Here is a 20,593-nt window from a genome sequence, read left to right on the forward strand (position 1 = left end):
AACAAAGTTATGAATAATAAGGTTTTCCTCGATGATAAAGACAAAGTGGTTTTCAATTAATAAAATTTATTGTTGTCATAGTTGTTGGCGTGGGCTTAGCAGGATCATTTAAAGGAGGTACCTGTAAGGGTAGGTAGAGTAGGGCCTGTAGGTAAGAGTAGGGGTAGGCCTGAGCCGGGACTGAGGGTACTCATATCTGTAGTAGGAGGGTATCCGCTTCTGTATTTGTACTCGTATTCGGGGAGATAGCGATATCCGGCGGAAGTGTCGAAGAGGATCGCCCTCTTGTCATGCTCGCTGGCCTCTACTCCTTCTGCTGCTGCTTCTGGCTCAAGATATGCTGGTGTTTCCGGTGGGGCTGCAGAGCAGGCTGCCACCAGGGCGAAGAGAGCGAGTACAAGAATTTGTTCATCTGCAAAAGAATTTGAGGGTTAAAAGATAAATAAATAAGTAATAAGTATTCGATGACCCTGCCTCAATAATAAATATCACGGGAAACTTGACACCAATGGATCTAGTTCAAATGTAAGCAAAACTTTATTTTGGATACTACGTCACGGATGAACATACTAACCTACTGTACTTTAAAAACTCTCTGGTCTGCATAAGAGATGTCTAATATTTTATTTTTGAGAATGGCGTGTTAACTGGATTGGTAAGTTCTCTTTTGTTAGCAAATCTCTTTAATTATCGATATCTTAATCAGCAGGATAATAAGGTTGCTCATTAAGTTGACTCATCGGATTTAAGACGCCTCAAGAGTTTCGGCCAATTATTTTTTTAATCAATATTGGAAGGGCACTTATTTGAGAGCTTTAAATTATAAATATAGAGATCCTCAGGCAAATTTATGGGACGAAGTCCGAAGAAGAGCGGCGTACGTTTGTATTTATGCGTCCGAGTTGGAAAACGTAGATGCTACATAAGTACCTATGTTTGCCTGGTACCCATAAAACGAACTTTGCTTAGTTTGAGACTAGGTCAATTGCCGCGAATTGCCCATGGCGTTTTTTTAAATGAAAATAAAAAGCTTTTCGATTTCCAGAACACTACCCGGAAACGATCAATTTTTTGCCAAAACCCCAAACCACACAAAAACAATATAAATATGAAATGTTTACTTTTAATTTAGGACTGGTTTGCATTGCACTAACAAACAAACGTTTTATCTAAATATCTATCGACTTTTATATAAGACTGATTTTGTGGGGAATTTTAGACTGTTATAATACAGTAGTCAACTTACCTTGTTGTTTGTTCAAATGAAGCTATCACCTGAATGATATCTTCTCCAGCAATCGAAAGGTTTATATACTTTTGCGCGTCCGAAGAAGCTACCAATAATTAAGTGATTAATTGATATTTGATGAACAGAATAATGAGTATAATAATGATAATATAATGCAACTGGTACTGAGGCGGAAGATGGTAACGATCAAACATAATCTGATACTAGATAACCGGTCTTTTGTGCCACACCTAAAGTGATACTGCCTAAATGTAGTAATAATAGAAATGCTTATTTATGTTATCATTTTTATTGCAAGCTTTTTTGCTGACTGTACTTTTTGTTGACTGCACTTGCATTGTCATCCAAACTATTTCCTTTCAGAATAGCCATACCCATAGGACTTTATCAGTCGTAGTTGACAAATATTTGACCAATGTTCAAAAGAAATTTATATTTGAAAACTGAATAAATGTTCAGTCAAAACCCATCCAACACCTGCTGAATTTGGAACACCTTCTATATCATATTTATAATCATAACTAACGATGCGCCCGGGCTCTGCACGGGTGCCATCATCATCATCAGCCGCGACATCTACTGTTGAAAAACCTAACCATAAAAATCATTTTTAGGGTTCTGGAGCCAAAATGGCAGAAACGGAACCCTTATAGATTCGCCATGTCTGTCTGTCTGTCTGTCTGTGCATTCGTCCGCGGGTTTGCTCAGGGACTATCAATGCTAGAAAGCTGTAATTTTGCACGGAGATATATGTAACCTATGCCAACAAAATGGTACAATAAAAAAATTAAAAAATATTTTTTTAAGGGTACTTCCCATAGACGTAAGTGGGGGTGTTTTGTTTTTTTCATCCAACCCTATAATGTGGGTATTGTTAAATAGGTCCTTTAAAACCATTAGGGGTTTGCTAAGACGATTTTTCGATTCAATGATTTTTTTGCGAAATATTCAACTTTTAAGTGCAAATTTTTCATTAAAATCCAGCGCCCCCCCTCTAAAAAATCAAACTGGTGGGTGGAAAATTTTTTACAAAATTCAGGATGGTAGTAGTATAAATATCAAACTTTCAAGGAAAACTATAACGGCTAAGTTTGCTTAAGAATTATTAGTAGTTTAGAGTAAATAGCAGCCTATAAGGTATAAAATATACCTAAACTTGGAAGATTCCGTATAAAACACGAAACCCTCAGAAAAATATTACTTATTTTTTTCGTAATGGCTACGGAACCCTATTTCGGGCGTGTCCGAAACGCTCTTGGCCGGTTTTTAATACAAGATTTCTTGCTGGCTGTACTTTTTGTTGGCTATAGGTACTTGCATTGTCACCCAAACTACATTACCATGCCAAATTTCAAGTCGATGATATTAACCGCGCGATTTACATAAGTATTCCAAATTTCAAGTCAATCTGACTACTGAAAGTTGGTCAAATTTAACTTGCAAGATTTGATTACAGACAGGCAGCACTGGTCTCTTTTTCTGGTTTTTTTGTGCATCCATGTCTCAGTTTGTATTTCCGATACAGACAGACAGACAGACAACGGGACAAGAAATAAGGCCTCTACCTTAGAACACTATAATTGACGACAACTCGCTTCTTGCAACCACATGTTGCCCATGACTCTCGCAATGTCATCAGTCCATCTAGCAGAAGGCCTGCCAAAGCTTCAACTCCCTTTTTGTGATCACTACAGTCTGTTCAGGATAGGAATGGACAGAAGGAAAATAGGCTTTTTATAGTGCACGATTTAATAGTAAGTCATTTAATAAATTGAATTTTTTTAGTGTACAACCCAAACTTAATTCTAATTAAATATCGAATACATCAATATTACTTTTCATTTATTCATTAACTAGCTGTTGCCCGCGACTCCGTTCACGTAGAATTCGTTTATTGCTATCCCGCGGGACTATGCATTTTCCGGGATCAAAACTATGTCCTTCCCCGGGACTTGTACTATCTATCTTATACCGAATTTCATCTAAATCGGTTCAGCAGTTAAGTCGTTAAGAGGTAGAGGAAAGTAACAAACAAACTTACAGACTTACAACCTTTCGCATTTAAATAAATACATATTATATTAGTGAGATTAACTTTGCAATTTTTAATATCATATATTTAAAAATAAAAAAACTTATTCTATTTTGCTAAATGTCTTCCTATAAAGTACCTAAAGAGGCAGAGGTAAACAACATTCTGTAAGATACGAAACGTTTATAATATTATTAAGTCAAGAAATATTCTCTACATTATTTATAGATTTTTTAACCGCCAGTTTAAATCTAAATGTGACCTTTAAGCATATACAAAAAGTTAACTTTTTACAACTAAAGCACTGCATCAGATGAAATTTGGAATGAAAAACAGCTTGAACTTCATAGCAGGAACTATGAGTAGAATATTTTTAACACACGGAGAGAGTGGAGTGGATGACTCCCCAAAACACAGTTATTAAATGTATAAATGTAGCAGGTACTTATTAATATTGTATTATTTTGTAAGTAAATTACGTATTTATCTATTTACAAAATAAACAAAATTATTACTTCATCTTATTACTTCTTTTATTCATCATCATCATCATTAGGTATTATTACGACTTCACAAAAAATGTTTAGAAGCCCTTCTTCTGTGACCTTCTAGAGTCCAATGTTATCTTGAATGGACTATAGGTACTCAAAGATCTTTCTCCTCCAACGGTTATCTGTTCTTCGAGCGATGTGGCCCGCCCATTGCCACATTCGATTTTTAAATTTACTTACATCCGTAAAGATGTAAATCGAACTTACAACACGAATTTCAAGTTAAATGCAACTTACTTTCAGAGCTTAAGTGATAAAAATAAATAAATAAATATCACGGGACACCTGACACCAATAGACCTAGTCCCAAACTAAGCAAAGCTTGTACTATGGACAGGCAACGGATAAACATACTTAAATACATATTAAATATCCAAGACCCGAGAACGAACATTGATCGTATTATTCATACAAATGTCTGCCCCAGCTGAGATTCAAACCCGGGACCTCAAGCTTCGTAGTCAGGTTCTCTAACCGCTTGGTCATCCGGTCAAATGATGATTTGATTGTTTTGTTTTCATGTTACTGACGAAGAAAAATATATTGACCCGGATAACTCACATCTTAAACTTCTTTCGGGCTAAACTCGATTTAAGACGTGAGTTATCCGGGTCAATATATTTAATATGAGTGAGTCTCACGGTAGTTTCATGTTCAAAATACTGACAAAGAAGCTTCAATACTTACTGTCAAAAGATAGAGCAGAAATAATACTAGTTAATAATGTTTATTAAATTCAGTCAACAGTTCTATAGTTTCTCAAGAGACCTCTTCGTCCAACCACTATTTCAGATGACTAGAGTACCTAACTTTGGTGACCTATAAACTTAATATTTGATTAGAGGATTGGCTCCGTTCGATGTAATTTTGGTCTATGGTTCGCGAAATTGTGGTAGGGTATAATTGTATTAAACAAGAAAGTTTGTGAAGATGTTTATTACTCAATAATGCAGTAGCAATCGAGTTGATTTAAATGAAATTTAGTATGGAGATATTTTAAGTTCCAGAGAAGGAAATAGGATGGTTTTACGGACGGTATTCCTACAGAATAGCAAGAAACAAAATCTTTGCAAGCTGCAATGCAACAGCTGATTTAAGATAATAAAGAAGAAGGAAATAGAATCGATAACTATTTCTATTCCATGCTATTATTACCATTTTTTACTACTATAAAGGGCAAGCTGTTTTGAGAGTTTGCATAACATGGACATACCCTTTCATTTAATGGTAGTTGTTCCATAATCTTTCTCGATATTAAACGAGAGAAGAAATGCAATGAAAATAGAAAATATAGAAAAACTGATACTCATTTATAAAAAAATACAACCGAATTGATAACCTCCTTTTTTTGAAGTCGGTTAATAATTATACAGAACTTTTAATAAATTTAAAAGCTTACTCGTGGGTAGGTACAAACGCTCGAAAAAATGCTTCGGGCAGTCGATTTACAAACGTGGTTTGTTAAAATTAAATATTAGTAGCTGCGTAGTTTTAGCTCTACAAACGTAGCCCTCTTATTTTATGAAGAGGCCTGTGATCGTTACTCGCATACGTGGTGGTCATTGAACGTGATGGAGTAACAAAGTTATGAATAAATAAGGATAAAAGACAAAAGAGGTTTTCAATTAATAAAATTTATTGTTGTCATAGTTGTGGGCGTGAGCTAGCAGGATCATTTAAAGGAGGTACCTGTAAGGGTAGGTAGAGTAGGGGTAGCTTGAGTAGGGGTAGGCCTGAGCCGGGACTGAGGGGTACTCATATCTGTAGAAGGAGGGGTATCCGTGTCTGTATTTGTACTCGTATTCGGGGAGATAGCGATATCCGGCGGAAGTGTCGAAGAGGATCGCCCTCTTGTCATGCTCGCTGGCCTCTACTCCTTCTGCTGCTGCTTCTGGCTCAAGATATACTGGTGTTTCCGTTGGGGCTGCTGAGCAGGCTGCCACTAGGGCGAAGAGAGCGAGTACAAAGAATTTGTTCATCTGCAAAAGAATTGAGGGTTAAAAGATAAATAAATAAGTATTAAGTATTCGATAACCCTGCCTCAATAAAAAATATCACGGGAAACTTGACACCAAAGGATCTAGTTCAAATGTAAGCAAAACTTTGTTTTGGATACTACGTAACGGATAAACATACTACCTAAGTACTATAAGTTTATGATAGTTGTATCTAAATAGAAAATAATTTAATTAGTAAACTCTCTGGTCTGGATAAGGGATGTCTAATATTTTATTTTTGGAGGAATGGCGTGTTAACTAAAATTGATAGGTATTCTTTTGTTAGCAAATCTCTTTAATTATCGATACCTTAATCAGCAGGATAATAAGGTTGCTCATTATGTTTACTCATCGGATTTAAGACGCCTCAAGAGTTTCGGCCCAATTATTTTTTTAATCAATATTGGAAGGGCACTTATTTGAGAGCTTTCGAATATGATCAAAATATTCGATATTTTCCAATAATAATTTTCTATAATGCAAAATTCAATCAATACCACATTATCACTTGTGCAATGTGTTATACTATGTTATAAGCAAATTACTAATAATGTATGGATCTTTGTTGTCTGAATAAATAAATAAATTATTATTATTATTTACCGAAAGTGTCAGTTTGTTTCTCTGTCATGTAGAGTCACGGTTGGATAGCCTAATAGTTCATAAACCATTACTATAAAAGGCCAGGTCTCAATTGAGCATCCGGTAGAGCTAGGCGCTCGTTTGATGTTTCAAACTATACCAAAGTCAGAGACATTATATGTATTTAAGTATGGTATTTATCTACAGTGAGTCTCAGGGTAGTTTCATGTTCAAAATACTGACGAAGAAGCTTCCATACTTACTGTCAAAAGATAGAGCAGAAATAATACTAGTTAATAATGTTTATTAAATTCAGTCAACAGTTTATAGTTCTCAAGAGACCTCTTCGGCCAACCACTATTTCAGATGACTAGAGTACCTAATTTGGTGACCTATAAACTTAATATTTGATTAGAGGATTGGCTCCGTTCGATGTAATTTTGGTCTATGGTTCGCGAAATTGTGGTAGGATAAATTGTATAAACAAGAATTTTTGTGAAGATGTTTATTACTCAATAATGCAGTAGCAATCTTGTTGATTTAAATGAAATTTGGTATGGAGATATTTTAAGTTCCAGAGAAGGAAATAGGATACTTTTACGGACGGTATTCCTACAGAATAGCAAGAAACAAAATCTTTGCAAGCTGCAATGCAACAGCTGATTTAAGATAATAAAGAAGAAGGAAATAGAAACGATAACTATTTCTATCCATGCTATTATTACCATTTTTTACTACTATAAAGGGCAAGCTGTTTTGAGAGTTTGCATAACATGGACATACCTTTCATTTAATGGTAGTTGTTCCATAATCTTTCTCGATATTAAACGAGAGAAGAAATGCAATGAAAATAGAAATATAGAAAACTGATACTCATTTATAAAAAAATACAACCGAATTGATAACCTCCTTTTTTTGAAGTCGGTTAATAATTATACAGAACTTTTAATAAATTTAAAAGCTTACTCGTGGGTAGTACAAACGCTCGAAAAATGCTTCGGGCAGTCGATTTACAAACGTGTAAGGTTGTTAAAATTAAATATTAGTAGCTGCGTAGTTTTAGCTCTACAAACGTAGCCCTCTTATTTTATGAAGAGGCCTGTGATCGTTACTCGCATACGTGGTGGTCATTGAACGTGATGGAGTAACAAAGTTATGAATAAATAAGGATAAAAGACAAAAGTGGTTTTCAATTAATAAAATTTATTGTTGTCATAGTTGTGGGCGTGAGCTAGCAGGATCATTTAAAGGAGGTACCTGTAAGGGTAGGTAGAGTAGGGGTAGGTAGAGTAGGGGTAGGTCTGAGCCGGGACTGAGGGGTACTCATATCTGTAGAAGGAGGGGTATCCGTTTCTGTATTTGTACTCGTATTCGGGGAGATAGCGATATCCGGCGGAAGTGGCGAAGAGGATCGCCCTCTTGTCATGCTCGCTGGCCTCTACTCCTTCTGCTGCTGCTTCTGGCTCAAGATATGCTGGTGTTTCCGTTGGGGCTGCTGAGCAGGCTGCCACTAGGCGAAGAGAGCGAGTACAAAGAATTTGTTCATCTGCAAAAGAATTTGAGGGTTAAAAGATAAATAAATAAGTATTAAGTATTGATAACCCTGCCTCAATAAAAAATATCACGGGAAACTTGACACCAAAGGATCTAGTTCAAATGTAAGCAAAACTTTTATTTTGGATACTACGTAACGGATAAACATACTACCTATGTACTTTAAGTTTATGATAGTTGTATCTAAATAGAAAATAATTTAATTATTAAACTCTCTGGTCTGGATAAGAGATGTCTAATATTTTATTTTTGGAGGAATGGCGTGTTAACTGAAATTGGTAGGTTCTCTTTTGTTAGCAAATCTCTTTAATTATCGATATCTTAATCAGCAGGATAATAAGGTTGCTCATTAAGTTGACTCATCGGATTTAAGACGCCTCAAGAGTTTCGGCCCAATTATTTTTTAATCAGTATTGGAAGGGCACTTATTTGAGAGCTTTCGAATATGATCAAAATATTCGATATTTTCCAATAATAATTTTCTATAATGCAAAATTTAATCAATACCACATTATCACTTGTCCAATGTTATAAGCAAATTACTAATAATGTATGGATCTTTGTTGTCTGAATAAATAAATAAATTATTATTATTATTTACCGAAAGTGTCAGTTTATTTGTTTGTTTCTCTGTCATGTAGAGTCACGGTTGGATAGCCTAATAGTTCATAAACCATTACTATATAAGGCCAGGTCTCAATTGAGCATCCTGGTAGAGCTAGGCGCTCGTTTGATGTATACAAACTATACCAAAGTCAGAGACATTATATGTATTTAAGTATGGTATTTATCTACATTAGTAAAGGGAGAGACTATATTATTTTAAATATAGAGATCTTCGGGCAAATTTTATGGGGACGAAGTCCGAAGGAAGAGCGGCGTACGTTTGTATTTATGCGTCCGAGTTGGGAAACGTAGATGCTACATACGTACCTATGTTTGCCTGGTACCCATAAAACGAACTTTGCTTAGTTTGAGACTAGGTCAATTGCCGCGAATTGCCCATGGCGTTTTTTTAAATGAAAATAAAAAGCTTTTCGATTTCCAGAACACTACCCGGTTTTTTTTTTGCCGAAACCCCAACCACACATAAACAATATAAATATGAAATGTTTACTTTTAATTTAGGACTGGTTTGCATTGCAGTAACAAACAAACGTTTTATCTAAATATCTATCTATTTTTATATTAGACTGCTTTTGTGGTGACTTTGTTATAATACAGTAGTCAACTTACCTTGTTGTTTGTTCAAATGAAGCTATCACCTGAATGATATCTTCTCCAGCAATCGAAAGGTTTATATACTTTTGCGCGTCCGAAGAAGCTACCGAATAATTAAGTGATTAATTGATATTTGATGAACAGAATAATGTGTATAATAATGATAATATAATGCAACTGGTACTGAGGCGGAAGATGGTAACGATCAAACATAATCTGATACTAGATAACCGGTCTTTTGTTCCACACCTAAAGTGCTACTGCCTAAATGTAATAATAATAGAAATGCTTATTTATGTTATCATTTTTAGTGCAAGCTTTTTTGCTGACTGTACTTTTTGTTGACTGCACTTGCATTGTCATCCGAACTAAATTTCCTGTCAGTATAGCCATAACCATAGGACTTTATCAGTCGTAGTTGAAAATTTTATGCGCTGATTTGAACCAAATAAATTTCGAATCAGAAATTTATATGAAAAACTGAAAAAAAAAACAGTCAAACCATCCAAACACCTGCTGAATTTGGAACACCTTCTATATCATATTTATAATCATAACTTACGATGCGCCCGGGCTCCGCACGGGTGCCATCATCATCATCAGCCGCGACATCTACTGTTGGAAAACCTAACCATAAAAATTTCATTTGGCAAAAACGGAACCCTTATAGTTTCGCCATGTCTGTCTGTCTGTCTGTCCGTCCGTCCGCGGCTTTGCTCAGGGACTATCAAATGCTAGAATGCTGTAATTTTGCACGGAGATATATGTAAACTATGCCAACAAAATAATTCAAAAAAAAATTTTTTTAGGGTACTTCCCATAGACGTAAAGTGGGGGTGATTTTTTTTCTCATCCAACCCTATAATGTGGGGTATCGTTAGATAGGTCTTTTAAAACCATTAGGGGTTTGCTAAGACGATTTTTCGATTCAATGATTTTTTTGCGAAATATTCAACTTTAAAGTGCAAATTTTCATTAAAATCCAGCGCCCCCCTCTAAAATCTAAACTGGTGAGTGGAATTTTTTTACAAAATTCAGGATGGTAGTAAGTATATCAAACTTTCAAGGAAAACTATAACGGCTAAGTTTGCTTAAGAATTATTAGTAGTTTAAGAGTAAACAACAGCCTAAGGTATAAAATATACCTAAACTTGGAAGATTCCGTATAAAATACGAAATCCTTAGAAAAACATCACTTATTTTTTTCGTAATAGCTACGGAACCCTATTTCGGGCGTGTCCGAAACGCTCTTGGCCGGTTTTTAATACAAGATTTCTTGCTGGCTGTACTTTTTGTTGGCTATAGGTACTTGCATTGTCACCCAAACTACATTACCATGCCAAATTTCAAGTCGATGATATAAACCGTTGAAGAGTCTTCCGTTCCGAAGAGTTATTGTACTGTCACGCGATTTACATAAGTATTCCAAATTTCAAGTCAATCTGACTGACTAAAAGTTGGTCAAGTTTAACTTGCAAGATTTGATTATAGACAGGCAGCGCTGTCTCTTTTTCTGGTTTTTCTGTGCATCCATGTCTCAGTTTGTATTTCCGATACAGACAGACAACGGGACAGGTGATTTTAGTGTACAGTCCAAACTTAATTCTAATTAAAATATCGAATACATCAATATTACTTTCATTTATTCATTAACTAGCTGTTGCCCGCGACTCTGTTCACGTAGAATTCGTTTATTGCTATCCTGCGGGAACTATGCAATTTTCCGGGATAAAAACTATGTCCTTCCCCGGGACTTGTACTATCTATCTTATACCGAATTTCATCTAAATCGGTTCAGCAGTTAAGTCGTTAAGAGGTAGAGGAAAGTAACAAACAAACTTACAGACTTACAACCTTTCGCATTTATAATAAATACATATTATATTAGTGAGATTAACTTTGCAATTTTTAATATCATAATTTAAAAACAATAAAAAAACTTATTCTATTTTGCTAAATGTCTTCCTATAAAGTACCTAAAGAGGCAGAGGTAAACAACATTCTGTAAGATACGAAACGTTTATAATATTATTAAGTCAAGAAATATTCTCTACATTATTTATAGATTTTAACCGCCAGTTTGAATCTAAATGTGACCTTTAAGCATATACAAAAAGTTAACTTTTTACAACTAAAGCACTGCATCAGATGAAATTTGGAATGAAAAAAAGCTTGAACTTCATAGCAGGAACTATGAGTAGAATATTTTTAAACAGGGAATGAGAGTGGAGTGGATGACTTCCCAAAACACAGTTATTAAATGTATAAATGTAGCAGGTACTTATTAATATTGTATTATTTTGTAAGTAAATTACGTATTTATCTATTTACAAAATAAACAAAATTATTACTTCATCTTATTACTTCTTTTATTCATCATCATCATCATTAGGTATTATTACGACTTCACAAAAAATGTTTAGAAGCCCTTCTTCTGTGACCTTCTAGAGTCCAATGTTATCTTGAATGGACTAGAGGTACTCAAAGATCTTTCTCCTCCAACGGTTATCTGTTCATCGAGCGATGTGGCCCGCCTATTGCCACATTCGATTTTTAAATTTACTTACATCCGTAAAGATGTAAATCGAATCTACAAAACGAATTTCAAGTTAAATGCAATTTACTTTCAGAGCTTAAGTGATAAAAATAAATAAATAAATATCACGGGACACTTGACACCAATAGACCTAGTCCCAAAGTAAGCAAAGCTTGTACTATGGACACTAGGCAACGAATAAACATACTAAAATACATATTAAATATCCAAGACCCGAGAACGAACATTGATCGTATTATTCATACAAATGTCTGCCCCAGCTGGAATTCAAACCCGGGACCTCAAGCTTCGTAGTCAGGTTCTCTAACCGCTGGGTCATCCGGTCAAATGATGATTTGATTGTTTTGTTTTCATGTTACTGACGAAGAAAAATATATTGACCCGGATAACTCACATCTTAAACTTCTTTCGGGCTAAACTCGATTTAAGACGTGAGTTATCGGGTCAATATATTTAATATAAGTGAGTCTCACGGTAGTTTCATGTTCAAAATACTGACGAAGAAGCTTCCATACTTACTGTCAAAAGATAGAGCAGAAATAATACTAGTTAATAATGTTTATTAAATTCAGTCAACAGTTCTATAGTTTCTCAAGAGACCTCTTCGTCCAACCACTATTTCAGATGACTAGAGTACCTAACTTTGGTGACCTATAAACTTAATATTTGATTAGAGGATTGGCTCCGTTCGATGTCATTTTGGTCTATGGTTCGCGAAATTGTGGTAGGATATAATCGTATTAAACAAGAAAGTTTGTGAAGATGTTTATTACTCAATCATGCAGTAGCAATCGAGTTGATTTAAATAAAATTTGGTATGGAGATATTTTAAGTTCCAGAGAAGGAAATAGGATGGTTTTACGGACGGTATTCCTACAGGATAGCAAGAGACAAAATCTTTGCAAGCTGCAACAGCTGATTTAAGATAAAAAAGAAGAAGGAAATAGAAACGATAACTATTTCTATTCCATGCTATTATTACCATTTTTTACTACTATAAAGGGTAAGCTGTTTTGAGAGTTTGCATAACATGGACATACCCTGTCATTTAATGGTAGTTGTTCCATAATCTTTCTCGATATTAAACGAGAGAAGAAATGCAATGAAAATAGAAAATATAGAGAAACTGATACTCATTCATAAAAAAAATACAACCAAATTGATAACCTCCTTTTTTTGAAGTCGGTTAATAACTATACAGAACTTTTAATAAATTTAAAAGCTTACTCGTGGGTAGGTACAAACGCTCCAAAAATGCTTCGGGCAGTCGATTTACAAACGTGGTTTGTTAAAATTAAATATTAGTAGCTGCGTAGTTTTAGCTCTACAAACGTAGCCCTCTTATTTTATGAAGAGGCCTGTGATCGTTACTCGCATACGTGGTGGTCATTGAACGTGATGGAGTAACAAAGTTATGAATAAATAAGGTATTTCCTCGATGATAAAAACAAAGTGATTTTCAATTAATAAAATTTATTGTTGTCATAGTTGTGAGCGTGGGCTAGCAGGATCATTTAAAGGAGGTACCTGTAAGGGTAGGTAGAGTAGGGGTAGCTTGAGTAGGGGTAGGCCTGAGCCGGGACTGAGGGGTACTCATATCTGTAGAAGGAAGGGTATCCGTGTCTGTATTTGTACTCGTATTCGGGGAGATAGCGATATCCGGCGGAAGTGTCGAAGAGGATCGCCCTCTTGTCATGCTCGCTGGCCTCTACTCCTTCTGCTGCTGCTTCTGGCTCAAGATATGCTGGTGTTTCCGTTGGGGCTGCTGAGCAGGCTGCCACTAGGGCGAAGAGAGCGAGTACAAAGAATTTGTTCATCTGCAAAAGAATTTGAGGGTTAAAAGATAAATAAATAAGTATTAAGTATTCGATGACCCTGCCTCAATAATAAATATCACGGGAAACTTGACACCAAAGGATCTAGTTCAAATGTAAGCAAAACTTTTATTCTGGATACTACGTAACGGATAAACATACTACCTAAGTACTATAAGTTTATGATAGTTGTATCTAAATAGAAAATAATTTAATTATTAAACTCTCTGGTCTGGATAAGAGATGTCTAATATTTTATTTTTGGAGGAATGGCGTGTTAACTGAAATTGGTAGGTTCTCTTTTGTTAGCAAATCTCTTTAATTATCGATATCTTAATCAGCAGGATAATAAGGTTGCTCATTAAGTTGACTCATCGGATTTAAGACGCCTCAAGAGTTTCGGCCCAATTATTTTTTTAATCAATATTGGAAGGGCACTTATTTGAGAGCTTTCGAATATGATCAAAATATTCGATATTTTCCAACAATAATTTTCTACAATGCAAAATTTAATCAATACCACATTATCACTTGTCCAATGTGTATACTAACATGTTATAAGCAAATTACTAATAATGTATGGATCTTTGTTGTCTGAATAAATAAATAAATTATTATTATTATTTACCGAAAGTGTCAGTTTGTTTGTTTGTTTCAATGTCATGTAGAGTCACGGTTGGATAGCCTAATAGTTCATAAACCATTACTATATAAGGCCAGGTCTCAATTGAGCATCCCGGTAGAGCTAGGCGCTCGTTTGATGTATACAAACTATACCAAAGTCAGAGACATTATATGTCTTTAAGTATGGTATTTATCTACATTAGTAAAGGGAGAGACTATATTATTATAATAATAGAGAGATCTCCAGGCAAATTTTATGGGGACGAAGTCCGAAGGAAGAGCGGCGTACGTTTGTATTTATGCGTCCGAGTTGAGAAACGTAGCCCGATGCATGTTGCTACATAAGTACCTATGTTTGCCTGGTACCCATAAAACGAACTTTGCTTAGTTTGAGACTAGGTCAATTGCCGTAAATTGCCCATGGTGTTTATTTAAATGAAAATAAAAAGCTTTTCGATTTCCAGAACACTACCCGGAAACGATCAATTTTTTGCCAAAACCCCAAACCACACATAAACAATATAAATATGAAATGTTTACTTTTAATTTAGGACTGTTTGCAGTAACAAACAAACGTTTTATCTAAATATCTATCTATTTTTATATTAGACTGCTTTTGTGGTGACTTTGTTATAATACAGTAGTCAACTTACCTTGTTGTTTGTTCAAATGAAGCTATCACCTGAATGATATCTTCTCCAGCAATCGAAAGGTTTATATACTTTTGCGCGTCCGAAGAAGCTACCAAATAATTAAGTGATTAATTGATATTTGATGAACAGAATAATGAGTATAATAATGATAATATAATGCAACTGGTACTGAGGCGGAAGATGGTAACGATCAAACATAATCTGATACTAGATAACCGGTCTTTTGTGCCACACCTAAAGTGCTACTGCCTAAATGTAATAATAATAGAAATGCTTATTTATGTTATCATTTTTAATGCAAGCTTTTTTGCTGACTGTACTTTTTGTTGACTGCACTTGCATTGTCATCCAAACTAAATTTCCTGTCAGTATAGCCATAACCATAGGACTTTATCAGTCGTAGTTGACAAATGTTTTTATGCGTTGATCGACGTTCAAAGCGAACCGCGCCAAAGCCGGGGGTAAATTTCGAATCAGAAATTTATATAAAAACTGAAAAAAAAAACAGTCAAAACCATCCAAACACCTGCTGAATTTGGAACACCTTCTATATCATAATATTTATAATCATAACTAACGATGCGCCCGGGCTCCGCACGGGTGCCATCATCATCATCAGCCGCGACATCTACTGTTGAAAAACCTAACCATAAAAAAATCATTTTTAGGGTTCTAGAGCCAAAATGGCAAAAACGGAACCCTTATAGTTTCGCCATGTCTGTCTGTCTGTCCGTTCGTCCGCGGCTTTGCTCAGGGACTATCAATGCTAGAAAGCTGTAATTTTGCACGGAGATATATGTAAACTATGCCAACAAAATGGTACAATAAAAAAATAAAAAAAATTTAAGTTACTTCCCATAGACGTAAAGATGTTCCCTATAATGTGGGGTATCGTTAGATAGGTCTTTTAAAACCATTAGGGGTTTGCTAAGACGATTTTTCGATTCAATGATTTTTTTGCGAAATATTCAACTTTAAAGTGCAAATTTTCATTAAAATCCAGCGCCCCCCCTCTAAAATCTAAACTGGTGAGTGGAATTTTTTTACAAAATTCAGGATGGTAGTAAGTATATCAAACTTTCAAGGAAAACTATAACGGCTAAGTTTGCTTAAGAATTATTAGTAGTTTAAGAGTAAACAACAGCCTAAGGTATAAAATATACCTAAACTTGGAAGATTCCGTATAAAATACGAAATCCTTAGAGAAATATCACTTATTTTTGTCGTAATAGCTACGGAACCCTATTTCAGGCGTGTCCAACACGCTCTTGGCCGGTTTTTAATACAAGCTTTCTTGCTGACTGTATTTTTTGTTGGCTATAGGTACTTGCATTATCACCCAAACTACATTACCATCCCAAATTTCAAGTCGATGATATAAACCGTTGAAGAGTCCCGTTCCGAAGATTGATTGTACTTTCACGCGATTTACATAAGTATTCCAAATTTCAAGTCAATCTGACTACTGGAAGTTGGTCAAGTTTAACTTGCAAGATTTGATTACAGACAGGCAGCGCTGGTCTCTTTTTCTGGTTTTTCTGTGCATCCATGTCTCAGTTTGTATTTCCGATACAGACAGACAGACAGACAACGGGACAGGTGAAAGTAAATAAGGCCTCTACCTTAGAACACCATAATTGACGACAACTCGCTTCTTGCAACCACATGTTGCCCATGACTCTCGCAATCTCATCAGTCCACCTAGTGGAAGGCCTGTCAAAGCTTCAACTCCCTTTTTGTGGTCACTACAGTCTGTTCAGGATAGGAAGGGACAGAAGGAAAATAGGCTCTTTATAATGCACGCTTTAATAAGTAAGTCATTTAATAAACTTATTTTTTTAGTGTACTGTCCAAACTTAAATCTAATTAAAATATCGAATACATCAATTTTACTTTCATTTATTCATAAACGAGCTGTTGCTCGCGACTCCGTTCACGTAGAATTCGTTTATTGCTATCCCGTGGGAACTATGCAATTTACTTGGACTTGTACTATCTATCTTATACCGAATTTTATCTAAATCGGTTCAGCAGTTAACACGTTAAGAGGTAGAGGTAGGTAGCAAACAAACTAACAGACTTACAACCTTTTGCATTTATAATAAATACATATTATATTAGTGAGATTAACTTTTCAATTTTTAATATCATAATTTAAAAACAATAAAAAAACTTATTCTATTTTGTTAAATGTCTTCCTATAAAATACCTAAAGAGGCAAAGGTAAACAACATTCTGTAAGAAACGAAACGTTTATAATATTATTAACTCAAGAAATATTCTCTACATTATTTATAGTTTTTAACCGCCAGTTTGAATCTAAATGTGACCTTTAATCATAAACAAATAGTTAACTTTTTACAAATAAAGCACTGCATCAAATTTGATGAAATTTGGAATGGAAAAAGCTTGAACTTCATAGCAGGAACTATGAGTAGAATATTTTTAAACAGGGAATGAGAGTGGAGTGGATGACTCCCCGAAACACAGTTATTAAATGTATAAATGTAGCAGGTAAGTATTAATATTGCGTTATTTTGTAAGTAAATTACGTATTTATCTATTTACAAAATAAACAAAATTATGACTTCATCTTATTACTTCTTTTATTCATCATCATCATCATTATTATTACGACTTCACAAAAAATGTTTAGAACCCCTTCTTCTGTGACCTTCTAGAGTCCAATCTTATCTTGAATGGACTATAGGTACTCAAAGATCTTTCTCCTCCAACGGTTATCAGTTCTTCGAGCGATGTGACCCGCCCATTGCCACTTCAACATGTTTATACTTCGAGCTATGATGATAACTTTAGTTCTACGGCAAAGATCGGCGCAGATGTTGATTTCGGGGAAAGGGAGGTAAAATTTTTAAATAACCGTCTTGGATTGTAAACATTCTTTATTATTTCGTCTCATTCTTCTAAGTTGAACCCGTTCGAAGCCGTGGTGGGATACTAGTTCAAAGCATAAATAGGCATAAAAAACATTTGAACCTAGAAGTTGATTTCATAAACTGGTGGTAGCCAAGTGGTTTGACCTGTGGTTTCTCAAGCAGAGGACCGTGGGTTCAAGCCTGGGCTAGCAAGCTTTGTGTTTTTCAAAAATGTACTATGACTTTTTTATCATCATCATCATATCGACCGTAGGACTTACACTGCAGGACATAGACTCCCTCATAGACCTTCAGTTGCTTTAATTGGGAGCGGCCGGCATCCACGGTGAACCCACGCCATGAACTAAGAGCTTTATGGTGAAAGAAAATAACTCAATCTGTACACTGCAGTGGGATATATGCAGGTCCAAGGCAATAAATAAATAACAGTAGATTGATAAACAAGGGTTTTAATTTATCATTTACACAAGAAAAACCGTTATAAATGTATACGCAATTTGTAACAGAGCGGAAGAAAAATTATCGCGCCGAACCGTCTTTTGTTTTTTTTTTCATGTCCTCGCGCTCTTTGGCTTTGACACATTCAGCCAGCACTGGCCAGCAGCATCGTGCCAACATGGAAGTTTGGAGCTAAGTATTACGCAATACAATCTCCTTGTTTACCAGTTCGTGAATACAATGGAGCACCATTCGATTTTTAAATTTACTGACATCCTTAAAGATGTAAATCGAATTTACAACATGAATTTCAAGTTAAATGCAACCTACTTTCAGAGCTTAAGTGATGCTGGATTTATGCTGAGTCAGCGGCCATTTCACTTTTGCTGGGACACACAAAATCATATTGTAAGTATTTTTTTTGTTTTATTTGTGCGTGTTGTTTATTGTTGTAATTTTGTGTCTTTTTGAATGGTAATAAATGTCTTCTTTCTCTCTTACCTTATTTTACTAATGGACCTGAACTATTAAAACAAGGTTTTGATAAATTTCAAATTTAGAATCTGATCTGTTTACATAGAAAAAAAAAGTCATAACTAATTGACTGTCACATCAACGCTCAGCTAAACACCTTGAATACCCCTGCAATTGCAATACCCCTGGTGTTGCAGATGTTTATGGGCGGTGGTGCTCTCTTACCATCAGGAGACCCACTTGCTCGTTTGCCATCCAGTCGAATAAAATATATATATTTAATGAAACTATTACATGCTCTCTATAAAATGCAAAATTAAACTAATGAAGTCGGTTAAAAATAAGATTTAAGATAACTTATCTTCCTCCAAGTTTCCAAAACTACCAGTTTTCGAAATCTGCATATTAGTTGGGTGGTATAGAATCCTGTTTTGAAATTGGTGAAATAGGTATAAAAACGACTCATATATTCAAAATTCAAAATTTCAAAATTCAAAATTGTTTATTTGATAAAGTGGCAGTACAAGTGCGTTACAGTTTGGATACAGATTGGTTACACATTTATTACAGAAAGTTACTTATCACGTCGTATCATATCATTAAATCACGGTATCACAGTAATTTTGTACTATAAATTAATACGTTATACGTTTGTTTTTTGTCACAATGTCGCGATGAAATTTCAAAACGTCAGAGCATCAGAGCCAAAAAAGTTGCGGACGCTAGATGGCGCTGATGTCGTGCACAAAGCCAATAGATAGTTTGCCAGGTAACTGTTAGGTGCTAGAGAATAAACAAATTAAAAAAGTGACGTTATCAACCAGGGAAAAAAACAGTCTTATATATCTATCTACCAAATTAAACAAAAATAGAAATAATAAAATAAAATAAATAATATATTAAAAGAAACAAAGTGATATTATTTTGACATTTTCACTTAGATTCGGGGTAGAAGCCCTTGTCTTCGTAGAACTTCTCCGGTTGGTAGACACGGTAGGATAGTGGTACAGGGAGGTAGTAGCCCTTAGCGCCGTTGTAGAAGTCGGGGGTCCCAATATTAACAGGGTACGAGCCATATTGAGCCCTCCATTCATCCTCTAAAGGTCCAGCGAAGACGCAGGCCAAAGCCAAAGCAAAAACAATGAGGAGTTTCATCTGTAATTCATATGTTAGTTAGTTACACAAAATATTAATGAAAACCCGACGGCGAAATAGCCCACTTGTTCTTTAAAAAACAAACGAACATTATGCACTCAAAACCAAAAATCGTCCTTATTCGCCAACATGGTCTATGTCTTTAGAGTATCGTCACAGTCGGGGTAAAAACGGACGAGGTGAAGGTGGGTTATTTCGGACAGTAAATAAATTAGTCCATGATATTCGAAAAAAAAGTTTTTTTAAGGTTCCGTAGCCAAAATGGCAACAACGGAACCCTTATAGTTTCGCCATGTCTGTCTTTGCTCAGGGACTATCAATGCTAGAAAGCTGCAATTTTGCACGAATATTTTAATAAATTTTTTTAGAGTACCTCCCATAAATGTAAAGTGGGGGTGTTTTTTTTTCTCATCCAACCTTGTAGTGTGGGGTATCATTGGATAAGTCTTTTAAAACCATTAAGGGGTTTTTTAAACGATTTTTCGATTCAGTGATGTGTTTGCAAAATGTTCAACTTTAAAGTGCTAATTTTCATTAAAATCGAGCGACTATAACGGTTAAGTTTTCTTGAGAATTATTTATTAGTAGTTTAAGAGTAAATAGCAGCCTAATGTATAAAATATACCTAAACTTGGAATATTCCGTACAAAATACGAAATCCTTAGAAAAATATTACTTATTTTTTTCGTAATGGCTACGGAACCCTATTTTAGGCGTGTCCGACACGCTCTTGGCCGGTTTTTATTCTTACCTTTACAAGTTGATTCTCGTAAATCTAGAAACGATATACATTCC

At 35.1% G+C, this 20,593-nt stretch overlaps 1 protein-coding gene and 3 long non-coding RNA genes across 4 annotated transcripts in view; all 4 read right to left on the reverse strand.

The window, feature by feature from the left end:
* The window catches only part of gogo (thrombospondin-1 like protein golden goal), a 533,136-nt gene that overhangs the window by 81,650 nt on the left and 430,893 nt on the right, over positions 1-20,593 (reverse strand). The window lies entirely within an intron of this gene.
* On the reverse strand, positions 5,451-9,331 carry LOC141436201 (uncharacterized). The gene is made up of 2 exons (XR_012452271.1): positions 9,202-9,331; positions 5,451-5,811 (listed from the first exon to the last, which is right to left on the reverse strand). It is a non-coding gene; the product is annotated as an uncharacterized lncRNA (long non-coding RNA).
* LOC141436202 (uncharacterized) lies at positions 7,595-9,193 on the reverse strand. The gene is made up of 2 exons (XR_012452272.1): positions 8,567-9,193; positions 7,595-7,957 (listed from the first exon to the last, which is right to left on the reverse strand). It is a non-coding gene; the product is annotated as an uncharacterized lncRNA (long non-coding RNA).
* LOC141436200 (uncharacterized) lies at positions 13,200-14,942 on the reverse strand. The gene is made up of 2 exons (XR_012452270.1): positions 14,835-14,942; positions 13,200-13,560 (listed from the first exon to the last, which is right to left on the reverse strand). It is a non-coding gene; the product is annotated as an uncharacterized lncRNA (long non-coding RNA).

This window comes from Choristoneura fumiferana, chromosome 16, assembly GCF_025370935.1.
Source record: "Choristoneura fumiferana chromosome 16, NRCan_CFum_1, whole genome shotgun sequence".
NCBI lineage: Eukaryota > Metazoa > Arthropoda > Insecta > Lepidoptera > Tortricidae > Choristoneura > Choristoneura fumiferana.